The sequence below is a fragment of the Drosophila mauritiana genome, chromosome 3R (assembly GCF_004382145.1).
Source record: "Drosophila mauritiana strain mau12 chromosome 3R, ASM438214v1, whole genome shotgun sequence".
Lineage (NCBI taxonomy): Eukaryota > Metazoa > Arthropoda > Insecta > Diptera > Drosophilidae > Drosophila > Drosophila mauritiana.
Genome location: NC_046670.1, coordinates 25,281,696 through 25,298,732, shown reverse-complemented (window position 1 = coordinate 25,298,732; position 17,037 = coordinate 25,281,696). Strand labels below are relative to the sequence as shown.

The 17,037-nt window shown below is 44.6% G+C and overlaps 1 protein-coding gene and 1 long non-coding RNA gene across 3 annotated transcripts in view; one reads left to right on the top strand and one right to left on the bottom strand.

Annotated features, from left to right (window-relative positions):
• Positions 1–17,037, top strand: part of LOC117142668 — a 126,151-nt gene that overhangs the window by 29,909 nt on the left and 79,205 nt on the right. The window lies entirely within an intron of this gene.
• The window catches only part of LOC117142666, a 56,733-nt gene that overhangs the window by 14,441 nt on the left and 25,255 nt on the right, over positions 1–17,037 (bottom strand). The window lies entirely within an intron of this gene.

Here is a 17,037-nt window from a genome sequence, read left to right as displayed (position 1 = left end):
TGATAAAAACGAATTTCCAAATATTTCATTATGATTTTAATTGAAATTTCTCCGCATAGTAAATTTCTGGCCCAACCCAAATCCTTTTGTGCTACGAAGAGTTAAATAAGATTGAAATATTTAATTTAATGTATGTGTGCGTGCCGTGAAAAGCCAACCGAGCTCCGTAGATCATAATAATAAACAGAGTAAATTAACAAAAAATATTATTCGGCGCTTTTCTAGAGGCATCAAAATTTCTTGCCAGACATGAAAACGTGTGTAATTAAAAAAGTTACAGCTTCAGCTAAATAAAATGTCTAGCGCAGTGCATGTATATGTGTCGGATTAACTTTTTTAAAGTGCTATAAAACAGTTGATTATGGCGTCATTAACGCAAATCTAAGCGCTTGGGAGAAATAATCAAATTAATTTTTTATGTACAAAGTTTGCAGTTTGCCAATAAGAGCCCAGCTCATCATAAGCAGTCAGCTCTGAAAAGGACGCTTAACCTAATGGGAAAGTCGGTGGTTGGTTGAGGGGGAGGGGGTTCCGGGCGGATTTGAATTCTTGGGGAGCCAAGGACAAAGGGCAATGCCGGATATTCAAATTCCGAGAAGAAATTCAATTGAAAGTCAAATCAAAACAAAGCAAACGAAAATCCGTAATTGACAACATTTCAGCTGATAATGAGCACTTTGCCAGGGGGCTGGCAAAATCGAAAAACGATGGACGGGGGCAAAAGTATCTGTACGCGGGAATATCGATGGAGTTGAAATCGAATCAAATCGGAGGGGTGGACACGTCAGCAAACCAATCAAAAGCAGTGGCCGAGCCAATTTAGATGATTTTCTGGAATGACCTGAAATAGTTCGCAAAACGCAATCGATTGTTGTATGGCTAACAACAGCTGCACTCAAATTAAAAGTATGTTTTTATGAAAATGAAAAATGAGAAAATGAGTATCTTATATCATATATTTCTCAGTGTTACATATTTTCTTAACGTAGACGTATTTATTTACGTTGACTGCCCTCTTGTATTTTTTTTGGTGGTTTTCTAACATTTTTAAGTGTAGCCAATAAGTAGTTATTGGAGAGCAGTTGCTGACCGGTTTCTAATGCGGAAGGCATGACAGGCCAGAATGCTGAGCCAGCATCAGGTAAGCCCAGTTGTCTGTCCAGTTAGCATCGATTTGGAGCTATGATGCCAATCGCCGACACTTGAGCTACCGAAAATTGGCATTGTTGTAGGGAGAAAAATGGGAAACAGGGAAAGTGGAACGGCTTTAAGGCCCGAAGAACTTAAAGGATTCAGTCAGCTGTGCCGGCCCTGAAACTCATTCATTTCGCTGATCCACTTTGCTAATCGCCCGCTGTCAGACGGAGCATATACACCTAAACAATAATCGCAAATCAAGAGAAATCGTTGCTATCATACGCACACACTTATAACGCATTAAATGCGTCCTTGATTGATGCGACACTTGCTCGAGGGCTTCTCATTAGGTTTAGTGCCCGTGCGAGGCGACTAGAGCACTTGTGCTGCTGTTGCTGCTGCTGCTCCCCCGGCCTCTCTTGGAGCTCCAGCCTCTAATCAATCAATCAGTGTTTATGCCACATCCTCCTCGCCGGAAAGAAGGCCCTTCGCTCTGCTCCAAGGACCAAGGACAAACGAATCGAAACGAGACGAAACCAAAATAAAAGAACTGAAAGCAGCAGAAAGTACATAATGAACAAAGCGAAAGCGAGAAAGAAACTTGGCGAAACAATTGCCCCGCTAGATGCGTCGTTTGACGAATGCCCGACGGGGTCGGATCTGAATCCAGATTCCAAATACGGAATACTATAATCGGTTCCGTGCCACTGGTTAGCCCCCATCTTCTTTGGCTCGCTTCAAAAAGGAAGCCGCCAGCCATTGGCCCCCAAAAATACCCTTCAATGTTTGCTTTTGTGCGGCGTTGGCGTTTTTACAACTTCCGTTTTTCGGTGAGGCAGGGCGAGTTCATCACAGGTTCCTGATTGCCAATGAAGGATTAATGCTGCTGCTTCTCCTGCTGGTTAGGAACACTAGGGCCACGCTTTGATTGCAGCAGCGTTTGGCTGCAGGCTGAAACCCAACTAGGATCGAAGGAGCCAGGAGCACGACCATTTGCCAGGATACAGGCGGCGGAAGCTTTGTGTAATGGCACAAAGGATTGCAAATTGCCAAGGCACTTCCTGCAAGGACATTGATTTCTTTCCCCTTTTTTATGCCAAGCCTGATCAAACGGTCTTCCTACTTCCTCCGCCACTTATGCATCTTCCACTCAAAGACTTGCTATTGCCCAGTTTTGAGGTGACACGCCTCCTGCCTCCCGTCCTCCTCCCCCTGTTTCCCTTAATTATGCATGACTCACTAATGAATTTAGCCGTAATTATTTGCAGGCAGCAGCGATAGCCGGCCGCCGAAGACGTGGTCGTGAGAGTCCGTTGTTTCGGGTCAACATTTAATCAAAACGCCGATTGCGGTTGTCACTCTGACTGGGGCATCCTGAGGTCCCGAGCCCTAATTAGCCACTGCACGTCTCTTTGACGCCGTGTGCGATTGTAGGCTCATCCACTCAGGCGTGAGGTGGCAACCGAAATCTGATTAGATCTGCCCGGTGAATGTGCAATTTAATCGCCTAACTGGTTTCGAATAGCCTCTTAATTAGCATGTGGCACTAGGTTATAGATATCAAACAGATATTGTGGTATAGAGTATTGATAATTCTTTCAACTCTAAAAAGTTCTTATACAATACATTGTTTCGCTTAGCGTTCCATGGGCATTCTTAAAAATAATCAAATCTAAGTTAAACAGTTATTTAAACATCTAATTAATTTCATTGCATTATTTGAATACTCAGACTTTGTTTACCCAAACGGTTTCGATTAACCTCTTTATGAGCATTACGCATTAAGCAATTTGAATTATTGCATATTTCACAAATAGAGCTGTTATTCAGACAAACTTGCTATAGGCTCTAGGCGTATATGTTTATCATTTAATCTCTTGACTTTAATTTATTTTCCAATATAATATAAATGCGCCAGGCCCGAAGTTAAACTCTTAGCCGTTAAAAGCTATTGCCATTCACTTAAGCTGATGCTATAGAATATATTTGAGTTGCTGAAATTCGAGTTGTGTCCAATTTGTTTCCGCCCATTCTCACACGAAAACTTTATCATTTAGTTATTATTGCACCCAACAGCCACTCGTTGAGACGAGTTGACAATTTTAAGGCCAAATAGTTTGGCCACCCACGCAGAGAACCAAGTGCCCCGCACCCAAATGAGAGGTAACCGAAAGCCATTTGAAGTTTGTTGTAGCTGGGAGTCCTAGGCCCTGACAGAGGGCTCCAGACCCAACCCAGAGACGGGCAACATAGAAAATGCATTTGAAACTCGAACTGTGAACCCCGAAACCGATAAATCACACAGTGAAAAACCGGCATTAGTACATTCCGAACAAAAGAAACTTAAAGGATTCACGCCGCCTGTCCGGTGGCTGTCAGGAGTTTGGCCAGAAGGCGGCGATGTGATTTCGAGGGCGGCTGTCCTCAAAAGGGCGTGGCATGGGCGGCCAGACGGATGGGCGGACGGACGGAGACCAGACGCCGGGACGACGGACTCTGTTTGCATTTGGCGCTGGTCGCCGACTATTTATGAAAATAGTTTGTGGAGCAAGTTCCATCCATGGCATCGCAGCAGCCCCATCTTCTGTGTGTATACTCTATGTAAAAGTTTCCTAACCACTGGCTGCCAAAAGTTGTGCAAATTGTGGCCGAACAATGGACGGCAGCTCTGTGATTTCTCGGTTTTAATTTCGATGCCTCGGATTGTTTTTTGGGTTTTCGGGGATGACAGAGCTAATCATGCCAGTGGCTCATTTTATGCACGAGCAGCACTATTCTAGCTTCCTCCAGACGGAGTTTTGCATAATTAAATGCCCCGCGGGATCGCCGAGCTTTCGGTTTCAACATCAAAGTCACGCATGTGAAGTCAACTGTTTGTGGGTCTAATTCTTAAAGGCGCTAACGATTCTGCTGCCGATTTTGCCTGCCGTAGACATGTTAATTTACCAAGCTTGGGTTAAATCCATACAAGGCACCCATTTTTTCCCCTGTTATTTTGAGCATATTTGTTTTTTGGAGGCCTGGGGCGCCGAAAGTTTGTGCGTGAACCGTCGTGGCTGGTGCTGCTCAATTTAGTTAAACGTAAATAATTAATTACCTGCCGTTGCCTGAGTTATGAAATGCGCAATTAGGCGCGTTTAATATTTAATTAAGGGCCAAACGGCAGAGCGACAAAAAAGGAAACCCGGAGCAACAAAAAAATCCGTAACCATTTGCCGTAGTATCCCGGCAATCCGCCGCCCGGTGAGCACGCAAACACACGCTCTTGGCGTTCGAATCCCCGAAAAGGGGCGTGGCTGTTTATCCACGGGAGTGGGAATGGTTGGGCATGGGTGTGGAGCGGATGAAGTGGCTGGATTAAGTGGCAGCTTAAGAATAAACAGGAAGAGGCGGTCTGGGAAATGGCTCCTTCCACCGGGGAGTGACTATGATAAAACATTGCTGGCCAGTCGCCGGACCCCAGTGCGTATACTTGATTTGTGTGCAAGTGTTGGTTAAAGGCAAGCTTAATGCTAAGTAGAAACTGGAGATTAGGAGCAGCAACAGCAACTCCAGTCCAAGGCGGCGATAGTAAACTAGCGGGATCTAGGGAAAAACATTAAAGAGCGCCCACACAAATGACGGAAGTTGGATGGAAACAGAAGAACGGACCATAATCTTTAAGTAACATGGAGTTCAGCATTCCCGGCGGTAAAGGAAAAAGATTTTCTTGTACATAATCCAGCGCAAAACTAAGTAAACTATGGCCAGTGCAGTAGAGCGAAAAATGCAAAGACTGCATGGTGGGAGAATAAAATCTAATTTTCTTGTCTTAAACTATTCGATCGGATTATGTTGTCACGAAGACTGATAGGTTTTGCTCGGTGTTTGCTGAAAAATTTGGGTTTTTGTATTCCACAACATGCATATCCTTCAATTGGATTTCGTTTGACCTCCTTCCTTTATTTCTCTGTGATTGGTATTATCTAAGGCTTAAGGCTTTTCTATTTACATTTTTCATAGTGTTAAAGACATAAAGATTTCAATAATGTTTCAGGCTCATAGCCAACATCCTTAAAACCGTTCCCCTTCATATATTTTTCCATGCTCATGTATAGCAACATTGTTCCGGATATTGGGTTAATGACGAGCATTTGCCTATTAGTAGGCCTCTTTAGATTACCCAGCTACTTGGCCCCTGACTCTGGATAGAGATAAAGTGGAAAGTCGAGGGGGAGCAGTCCTAACAGCCCGATAATTTGCCTCTGTCCCGGAATTTTTGGTTAGCTCTTAAGCAGCCGCTTCCATGTCGTTTTTTTTTTTTATTTTACACTCATTAAAAGATAAACGAGACAAGCTAATGACTTTTGGGCTAAGTAGTGACTGGGCCTTGACAAGGGGTTGCAACAGTATGGGTGGAGCAGCTTTCCTTTATGGAAAGGGGCAGAAGGGAAGTGACGAAAGCACCAACGATGGCAATGAAGTGAAAAGAAAATGGCGGCTGCGTTTCCGCTACAAGCCGTTAAATTAAAGCGGAGAAAAAAGAGAAAGCCAGAGATTGCGAATGATAGGGATTGCATGTCGGAGACAGGCGAGTGCCGGGCTGTGGGCGTGGCAGCCCAGAAAAAGGCGCGGCAGATAAGATTCGTTTATGACACCCACGCCCCCAACATGCCACAAATTCACATACAGTATTTCCTCGTTCTCCATATATTTCTCTCTCAGTCCCCATGTGCTTGTGTGTGTGTGTTTTTGTGCACGTCGCAAGACAAATGCAAATCCCTGGGTAATTAGGAGTTGTGTTCATGTCGTCGCGGTAATAGTTTTATGTTGCCACATTGTAGGCGACACGATGCGTGGCATCATGACAACCCAGCCCTGCAGCCTTATGCCGAGATTGAAGCCAACCACCCCAGTCCTTTTGGGGTTAATGCTGGCCTGCGTGACATCCTCGCATCCTTTTTCATTTGCCTTTGGTCCCCAGCTTGCTCATCAGGCACTGACTGCATTTAATTTGATTAGCAAGCCAAAAATATACGCTTTCATTAGCCCACGCTTTTAATTCAATTCCAGCTAATTTTTTGCGCCAAAGAGAAAGTTACAAAGTTGCCAAAAAACATTGTTCGCCTCGCTTTTAGCTTCGTCCCCTGGGTTTTTTCTTTGGCTTAAGCTGAAGTTATGTTTCGTGCTGTTGGGGCTGGGGCGAGGACTATATAGTGGGATAAAGGAATATTTATTTTATTACAAATTTATGATTTTGTTTTTTCTCCGCCACGGCTGCCGCCGCTGCTGTCTTACATAATAGAAAACGGAAGCGGAAGCGTGAAATGAGCTTGTGCATAAACATCTACCGCCCACACAAACACTCGTTTAAGCAATGGCCATGCAGGTGGAATCGCATCCGCCGTTTCGGTGGCATTTTATGACACGAAACTCATAACTTTTTCGTTGGGTAGATGCTTATTTTGCTCAAAAATCCGCATCACCCACATAAATATCGTCCGAAACTCAGCCACACAGACAGACATACACGCACACACATAGCCACTGGAGGAAAATAATGTATAGCTCACTTCTAGGCATAGCATAGCCGCAAGATAAAGTGGCATTTGAAACTTGTGCTCACTATTTCTGTGTTTTGGCCTTGTTTTTCCTGTTGTCTGTGCCTTTTGCTCTTACTATATATATATATGTGTGTGTTACTGGTAAACTTTTTGCCAAGATCGCGTCACGCCTGGAAATGAAACTTTTCCCTTTTTCCCCGGCAGCTTCCGCTTGCTTAGTCGCCAAATGAAAGGGCGACGAGTCTCGAAAGTGCACCTTTTTGGGTCCAGCATCCTTCCATTTGGTTCATCAGCGTAAATGTCAAAGGGCTTTGTCATTGGCGCCACTTGACTTTGTTAAATGTTAACAGTTTTTATCTGCTGGCGGTTAATACGCGGCGCTGCCTCACTCATAATTTATAGCACGAAATAATGTGCCATTAAAAGTTTCGCCGGAAGGCAAAAGAAGTGAAAAGGAAACTGGAAACGAATGAGGAAAGGCGGCGCCTCGAGTCGCAGCTGCCACAAATAACTTTGCATGCACGTGTTGAAAACGCCAGCGATACAAATCTAAGCCAAATGGGCGAGATGGATGCTCGGACTAAGCTCAAAATGAAATCAACGCCGGCAGATAAAAATCTTCTGCTATGCAAGCTCGTTAATACATTTTTGATGAGACACACACAACAAGTGGCAGGCGGATGGACAGCAAGTTATGAGGAAAAGTTCTGGCCCTTCCGCCCAACCAACCTGGCCACCAAGCACACACACTCGGTGCTCTCTGCTCCCTGACACAGTTTTCTCGACTCGACGACTGGCTTTTGAAATGTTTTGCCTGCGCCGCCATAAATCACAAGCAGAAAACTGAAACTAAAAGCCTGCCCGCAGATGATGGGGGTTTTCACGGGGACGGTGCTGGAGATGGTGGGCGAAAAACTACAGTTAAATATGTTGTAACAAATAAAGTACATCAGTTGAGCAATGGCATCGCACAGTGTGCGCCACGATGAGGATGAGGATGCGGTAAGGATTCCTCTTTCTGCACGGCAGCTCATTCATATTTATGGCATTTTTGCATTCAGCCGACATCATTTCGTAATGTGAAGAGCTGTTACCGACCTTACTCTGTCAGGTCCTTTAACTCCGTGCCATTCCATTCCTCCTCCGGCCGTTTGTTATACAGAAATCATGGCAATTGGCACGTTGCTCATACGCCGCGTGGGCCCACTCGCACTAGCACTAGCACACAACTGGACCGGACTGGTGCTTATGTGCCCCCGTGCTCCCGTGCCCTCCTGCGATCCCTGGTCATTTATGAAGCTCATAAATTTCACAAAAATTTTCCCATCGGTTTCTTTGGCGAAAATTACTTTGCAAAAATAAAGGAATTGTCTAATAAACTTTGCAATAAATTCGAACATAAATTTTATACACACAGCACGGCAGTCGAACTTCAAGCGTTAAAACTATGCCAACAAAAGCCATTAATTCCAGTCAGCAGAAATGAAGTAAAGTGTCAGTTATGCCGGTCGGTCGGTGGGTCGGTAGGTGGGAACCGGCTTCCATCGAGGGGTCCGCAGGACTTCGAAGGACTCCGGAGGTGAGCAGGCTGAGCTGAGACAGCGGAAATTAAATGCTGCCACTGGCAGTTCCCCTAACACAACTCCACCTCCCGTTTATGCTATTGCTTTTGCTGTTTGCGGAGCAAAGAGGCTTGTCCAATGCCTGCTACTCATAATTAGATGATTTAAAGTTATCGCAAAAGTTGCAGCTGCCTGGCAGGGACTGCAACCTGAACAGGTTGAATGGCTTGTGAGGTGGCACATTTGATGGGAGGGCAGTGGAAAGGCGGTTCGATTCACTTTGCCGTTTGCCAAATGTCTCTCGGAGCTTAATTGCAAAGTTTTTGCCATCGGAGTCGACGCTGCTGCTGTCCAAAGTGATTTCGCTGAACTTTGGCACATAAATTATGCGATTTTTAAACAGCCAGCCATCTCGGAGTTTTCAGCACTCCGCGCTTGGTTAGTGCGGGCTGTTCCTGTTCCAAGTTGAAGAAAACAAATACATATAATTTGGCATTCATGAAATTCACTTTGCAGCGCCAGAAAGTTCGAATGAGCCGCGGGCTCAAAGTAGCCTTGCCTTTTGCTCCTCTGCACTTTTTCGCGGGGACTAATGTATAATGAGGACACACGAATCAGATACTGATGATCCCTCGCGCTCGCGCTTGTGTGTATGTGTCGGCATGTGTATGCCGGTCTATGTTTGCCTGTATGCAGAATGGATTAAAAAACTTTTGATTAACCTTATCAAAAGCAAAAGCTGTGTAAACATCGCACAGGGCGGAGCAATCAGGACATTGAGCGGAGCAGAGAGCGCAGCGCAGAAGGACTCGTACAAGTTTTTAAAAGAAAATAAGTAACTTTTTGACAGCCTGCTTTGCTCACACACGCCGGCTAAACTGTTGTTGCTTCCTCTGTTCTTAGCCCTTTGCACAAACCAAAAGAAAAAGTTTGTTATTTTTTATAAAAAGCCAACTCCCTTAGCCTTTTGCAAAAAGCCAAGCGTTGATGCCTCGCTGCTCTCTGTATGCTCCGTGTTTATCTGGGCGACGAGGGTGTGTGCCGAAATGGCAAATAAATTAAAATAAAGGCCAGAATATGGAGGATGGTTCCCAAAGTTGGCGCATATTGATGGCCGGGGGAAGATAAGCGTGCAAACTCGCTGTCTTACACAACTTTTTGGTCTATTTGTTTTTGCTCTCCAGCACTAAGTGGCTTTTGAAATCCTGAAATACAGTCTTCATAAATTGGGAAATCCACAAATCAGGTATGCCACATATTTTATGAAAGGGACAGTTCACTTAAACACTCATTCTAGTTCTCGAACTCCAGCTTTAAATACTGGAAAATAAATGCCTTTAAAATTTGAACTCAGGTAGCAAAGATGTTTTTCATTGTATCAGTGTGACAGTGGCAAATAGTGTTTTGCGTCTATAAATTAAAATGGTTTCTGGGGAAATATATTTTTGTCATTGCCAAAACAAGGACATAAATTTATTCCAAACGAAAAGTGCACTTTCTTATTTTTTGTCTATGCTATATGTCCTTAATCCCTTGTTGGTACTCTTGCGCACGCAATCGAAACTTAAAGTTCAAACTTTCGAATTTCTAAATAATGCCTTGTTTTTTTTTATACAATTTCATTGGGTTAGCATTGACAGAAAAAAGTATCGAAATGTATTTCTATGTACACATAAATTAAGAATATTTTTTTAGCGCCAGAAATTGTTTCATTTCACATATGACTGGGCTCTTGTTTGCCTACGTTTTTGTTCGATTTGGTGTGCGTTTGTTTTTTCCGCTTTCTATTTGCTCACAGTTGAGCGCAATAAAGCCGCAATTTGTGCGTATACGTAACGTGCTCAAGAGTCGCACCTTTTACGCATATGTACGCACTCGAGCTCGAGTTTTTCCAGGAAAAATCCGCCGACACCCCGCCTGAATGGAAATTGCCTTATCGCTGGGGCGTCGCACTTCAATCAGCGGTTAACTTGGCTGCCTGTTCGCCTGGAATTAACATGACACATTTGACGCAACCCCGCTGCCAGCACGATGTCTTTATCGCGACGATACACTTTGTTGTGCCTTGCAAATGAGCATTACTTGATTACCCGCAATTATTGTTACTGCTCCCAGACACACTCACGCATACCCACACTCTTACACACAGCACGCACACACACACACACACACAGACAGGAGCGTGGAAAGGGGCGCATAATTGCCGCATATGCGAAATGAAAACTCTGCCGGCAGCATACTTGACATTAGTGCGGTGGCTGCGAAAATTTTAGGTCAAAATGCTGGGGAAAACAAAAAGCAGAGAAAGTACTGTAAATGCGCAAAAGTCGGTGCACTACAAAAAATAAGAAGAAACGAAAGAAATTTGATTTTAAAAGTAAACTTCTAGTATTGGACTGCACAGTTACGTTTTTAATTAATGACTAAAAAGTAAGTCACTCTAATAAATTAAGTAAAATTTAAATAAAGGTACAACATATATGTAACATAATAAATAAGAACCATATCTTCAGAGGTCATTCACCTTTCACATAGACTTTCAAAGCGGTAAACTTCTTTTTTCCAAGTGTTTTCCTGTCTGTGTGTTAGTGCTTTGTATATAAATGCTGCCGCTGCTCGGAGCAGTTATGCTCTGCATTTAATTACAGTTGCGAATCGCGGCCTTTTTTCGAGAGGCAGTCGCGAAAGTTTTCGCTCGGCCTCCACAAGTTGCACGTTGCTTGTTGCAAGCGGCAAGTTGCGCTTTGTGCCAGCCTAAAAAACCCAAACGCATTTCATTAACACAGCTCAACTTCACGGCAACAATACCAGCCGTAAAAGCAGCAACAGCGGCAAACAGGCGGAGAAATTCATTTTTTGCCTGCATTCAGCATGTCGCCAAACATTTAGCAGGCTCTTGTAGTGAAAGTGGGTGGTGGAAAGTGGGTGGCACTTCAGCCCTGAGCCAAAACTTGCCACTCACACTCACACACGAGTGCGCACACACTCACACACATGCACAATCACACTCACAGTCGCAGACACATGTACTCCAAAACGCTGACGACCTCAATTTTCAGCGCATAAACACTTTTTATGCAAAATAAAAACGCTTTACTTTGTGCAGCGCATTGACCGAAATTTATTTTTATACCCACCCATACACACGAATACAATGCAATAGAAATACATGCAAAAATATATTTTAAATAAATCAAAATACGCAGAAAAATCCATTTAAACAAATGCGCCGCACAAAGAAAAGACAAAACAATTTGTCCCTAATTGGCCAGTGGCGCCCGAAAACTGGCCACAAATGCAAAATAAAAACGTAGTGCGGATTCAACTGAAAAGGGGGGCAATAATACAGCAATTCTAGCTAGACAGTTAATATCTAAATGGGTAAATTGAAGCATCATAGAAACCGAAGCGGATATGCTCTTCAAATCGAGAGATAGCTAAATAGGATGTCAAGTTTCACTATGCAGTTGAAACGTGTTAAAAAGTTTTTGTGGTTTAATCCTTTTTTTTATTTCCTGAAAGCCAAATTAAGTTGTTAATTTTAGTCATTGACAGCATTACTAATGAGCATGTAGTACTTTCATTGGCAGAAACAATATCAAATCCGTAGTTCAATACCATTTATAAATCGTAATTGTTTTAATCAAGTTAACCGACATTTACTGCCAACAGAATCGATATCGAATTGCATTGTATGCTGATCGCTGAATACTATTTTATTTCTGTCGTTAACTGTGCGCGGAGTAAGGGAGTAAATATCGTCATGTCGACGACAAGGATATCGACGGCAGACGCTTGGCGACAGCCGGCCTGTTCGAACATCCCCTTTCGGCCAACATGCCCCTGCTCCTTTGCTCCTTTTGGCCAACAGCCGCCACATCCTGCACATTCGCACACGCAAAATGGGCAGGGAGGAGAAGTCAATACGTTGCCTTAATTGCTTACAAGTTGTTTGCCTTGTTGTTGCCGAGTATGTTTATCGTTTAAAGTCAAGTGAATTGACCTCGGCGCGACTGACCCATTGACCGGGCCGGAGTGCCAATCCCTCCACTCTTCCACATCCTGCTGCCTGGCCCCAGTCTGTCGGCATTGATTTTTATGGAGCTTGGGCTATTGCCGAGATAGAACGACCAGCCGACCACTTTATGACTTTTTTAATTACTTATTTTGCTTAAAATTGTCTAGTGTAGGCAAATAAACAAATGGATCTGTGTGAGTGTGTGTGTGGGGCGTATACACTTGCAGAAAATATGGCTCCGTTTATAGGCAAATAAAATAATGAAAATTGCGATACGAAGAGCTCCATGGAGGCCACCCCAAAAAGTCCTTTGTTTGTCTTTTATTAGGACAGTAAAATCTTCCTTGTTGCTGTTTTTGCTCGCTTTTGATGCTGCTGATGCTGCTTCTGCTGCCACTGCCATAGCTTTATAGCTATATGGCTATATCGTCCTCGTCATCGTCCCGACTGCTAGCCACTTGACCAGGCCCAGGACAATGGGGACAATAATGATGTCGCTATCCCGACCTTTTGTCCCTTGGCCGGGGTAAATTTTTATATAGTTTACCATATTGTTGGGCTACTACTGGCTATCTTTTTTTGTTGCTTCCCTGCTTGGCCTGCAAATATTTTGAGAGGAATGAGGCCAAAAGGCAAAGTCCTGGCCACAGCATAATTTCGAGTGCACAGATCCGAGGAGCAACAAAAACCATTACAAACAAGTTCGCCAGATGCTGTGACTCAATCCAAGTAGCCCGATGTCTAAATGAGAGCCACATGTACATGTATATATAGTATATATCATGTATATGCAATTTAGGGCGTGGCCACACTTTGATTGTCTTCATTTAGTTAGGTTTTATGCTGATTTACTTAGGCCACAGACAGCAGCCATTTACGACCTTTTAACGCCCGCCACGATAAAATCTGAACGTCGATGCTCCCTCACTCGTCCTCGTCCATAAACCGTGGCCAAGAGCTATAAACCTGGGCTCAGACAATGGCTGCAAAGGGTCTTGAAAGCGATTTGCCATTGATACCCCCGCCTAAAATCGCCCAAGAGCTCAAGAGCACTGCACCCTCGCAATGGCCAATTCATTGGTTGCTCACATTTTCGGTGATTTAAATTAATTTCAAATATCATTTCTCACTTGCGGCGCTCAAATCGACCCTGACCTGCCGCACAGGAGAGTTGCGGTGCCGGCTGGCTAATGAATATTTAAACAGCTGCACGTCCCTCTGGCACATAGAAATATATATGGACCCTTTCAACTGGTTGCCAGGACAGCACATTAGGTGAAATTTTGCAGAAGGGAAAGTTGTCTTGGCGGAAAAAAGTATATTATTTAATCAGTTGCATTACGCTGAAAAGCCGTCTTTCTTTTATATTGAAATATAAGTACCCAAATATATTTCATTAAATCAAATGCTAGAGGAGCTGTCTCAATGGGAAAAATCTTAAGGCAATTGCATGGAGTGGCACATGCAGGTCGAGTCCAAACCAATAAACCAGTTCCTACAAAACCACTTATTTCTGAGATAATATCTCAGAAATCTGTGCACGTCTGATGGCTTTATTTGCGTTTTCCGATCCAATGCCCCAGCTAGAGGCGCGCCTTTAAAGTAATTAAATTCTCGTGGTATTACGCATACGCCACATGTTACAGCTGAGATACATTGCGGACTGAGTGTTCCTGCCTGTGTGCGTTTGATTGTGCGGCTTGTAACCAGGCCATCATCTCGGCGCCTGCTGGTTTGCAAGGGCAGAAGTCTCGATTCTGGTCTGGTCTGGTCTGGCCTGGCATGGCCTGGTCTGGGTCTCTGTTTCCGTCTCCGTCTCCTTATCCATCGCCTCCAACCGCCATCCTCTTCGTCATTGCCATCATCTCATCTCTGGCCGGGTCTCATATCAACAATGTTGCTAAGCTGCCAGCTTCAGCTACTCCTAACCGCAGCGGTTTCAGCGTTGAAATAGCAGAAATTTTGATTTTACGACCTTGTTGCCGTCATTAACGTTATTTTATGATGACGCTGATACGACCGCGAAATATTGTGCGCCAGTCAGGCAGCCACACCCACATCCGTGGAGGCTGAAGGACCTGCAGATTGTGTGCGTGTGTGTGTATTTCGACCAAGTTATTATGTCCTGACGTCTAAGTAAAAAACCAATAAATGTTAATGAAAATACAAGAGACAAAGTTTAGTTCGACGAGAGGGAAACGCTTTGGTTGCATGAGGCATCGGACATAAGCTGATAATATTATTGCGCTATTAATGGGCTCAGGTTTTATGGTAGTTTTAATCGCTTTTGTTACAGTTGCCAAAGTCGCAACAATAACTCGACAATAGACCACAATAAAAAGAATTTGGCTTGCGTGCGAGTCTACGTGTGTGTGTCTGTGTGGCGGGTCCTTTCAGCTTTTTCCTTCCACTTCCCGCCCCCTGTTGCTTTCGCTTTTGTATGACTAAGCAGCGATTGCAACTTTTTGCCATTGGCCCGAGGCAAAAACTAATTGCAAAACCAAACGCACATCCCAAGTAGCTACTGATCCAGCTTCCTCTTAGGCAGGCCCCCTTTCCCCACGCCTCCACTGACTGGGCGGACAGGTGTGCCTAGGCAGCTGGTGCTGGTGGTGCAAGCAGAAAAGCAATTTAGCAAATTCCTTGGTGTTTGGCAAATAGAAAAGCCAACTTTCAACGGTTCTCAGTCTTTTCTTTCCCGCTTCACGCCGCCATCCGAACAGCATCCTTCTGCAAAATCAATTTTAATGATACCAAACTGCCAGGCAGCCTCAATGGAAAGGAAGCGAGGCGAGTGGTGGCAAGTAAATGGCAAATGGCACCTCCATAAAATGGTTATCCTCTAACTCATCCTGCCCTCGATTGCAACATATGCAGTCGGCAGTGGGTCGACTTTGAACGTGACCCCTTCAGCCAGAGATGGCCGGAAATTAAAGCTATACCCAAAACTTGCAACAAATAAATCGATTGATACATAAAACCTTTCTAGAATTTTAACAACAAATAATCAAAACAATATATTACAATTTGAAATCCCCTTAAAGGATTTTACAGAGAGTAGCTTCAAAAATATGTCTCCTAAGAAAGGCTAAGGTATCTACAATGTATGTAATTATTTGCTGAAAATATAGTTTTAGGGGGAGTTTGCCCAAGGGAAACATGACAAAGTCTGGAGACATCTCATATCATATTTAATGCGTATGTGTGCCGAGTGTCTTTTTCTTCTTATCCCTTTTTTTAAGTATTTCCTTTGAGGGCGGCAAGTCCCTCAACTAAGTTGTTATACAGTTGCGTGCACCTGTCTCTAGCCATTTCCAGGTGCAAGCAGATGGCATTTCTTTTGCTCCTTTGGCCCCAGGCGAGTGCTGGCTTGTCGCAATTAACGTTCGCGGAAATTCCTGGCAGTGGGATCAGCGGGTCGGAAGGAGAGGGCAAACGCATTGGGGCGTGAACAGCACGGAAGTCGTTCGGCCCACACGTCGGATACGTGCTTTAAGGTCTGACCTTCTTTATGTGTGAGTGGATGAGTGGGTGTGTGGTCGTGTGGCTGTGGGTGTGGGTGTGGGTGGGTGTCGCCGAGTGTCTGCTGCAAATTGTTGCATGACATTGTTCCATGTCACCCACATACCATCCCATTTCGTCCTGTTCGAAGGCATTTAGTGTTGGGGCTGGGTGCTCCCTTTTTAGCCATTTTTTTGCAGTGACAACTTGCGGCCTACTTACCATTCGCGTGTGGCATATGGAAAACTCGGGGAGTCACAGCAAAACAATTGCTGCCATTACAGTTTGTAATTCGGTAATCAGCCATACGAATCTGCATAATGGCAATCGGAGCTCGTTCCTCTTCGTTGTCCCTGCCAAGTTAGGTAAACATGGCAAGAAAAGTTGCCAACTTTTAATTGAAGTGAAAACGACGATAACGACAGCATTGTTTGGTGGCTGGAAACTGGGAGACTGGAGACTGGGTATTCGTATGGGATCCTGGGAAATGGTATTTGGGATGGCTCTACTCGGCTCGGTAGCTTTGTTGCCAGCCCGCTGGGATATATGAAAAACGAATACGAATATATATGTGTGATGGGAGCTAGCTACAAATACATATGCTGTGTGCGGTGCGGCATTGCAAAAACAGTTGCGGAATTGCTTTTTAAACCCACAGAGCGGCGCATAAAAAACCAGCACAGCCGCCCTCGGGGGGCGTGGCCCAGAAGGGTTGGGTTAAGCCTTTAAAACGTGAAACTTTTGAGCCGCTTCAAGTTTTAGCCAAGCGTATTTGCCTTTGTGGTCGCTCCGTTCCCAGCTGACATGCAGGCAAAGATCCAGCTCGACCCCATATGTATATACATATATGGGAATATGGCGTTCATGGCTGCAATGTTGAAGTTTGCACTGCATGCCTGCGTGGGGGTTTCGGGTCAACCTGTTGCCAGGTCAGGACCTCTGGGCATGGAAAGCAGCTGTAAACATTAGACAGGCTATCAATGCGGGCTGCGATACCGGCCTGAATAAGCAGGCGGCCTTGAAACGATAGTTGGCGCGGTTCGTTGGGCGGTAGTGGGTGGCTGGACAACTTGTAGCGGGTGGGGGTCAACGGGTGGAAACACCCGGCATTGTTTGCATTGGCGCACGCAAATATGTTTGGCAGCTCCAGCTGGGACCAAGGCACGCGCCGGAGTGCGACATTCGTGACGTCGCATCCAAGACCCAGTTCGCAGGTCCACCTACTGCGCCACTCCTCATCCAGGCTCATCCCTGGCCAGCTTTGATTTATTGATTT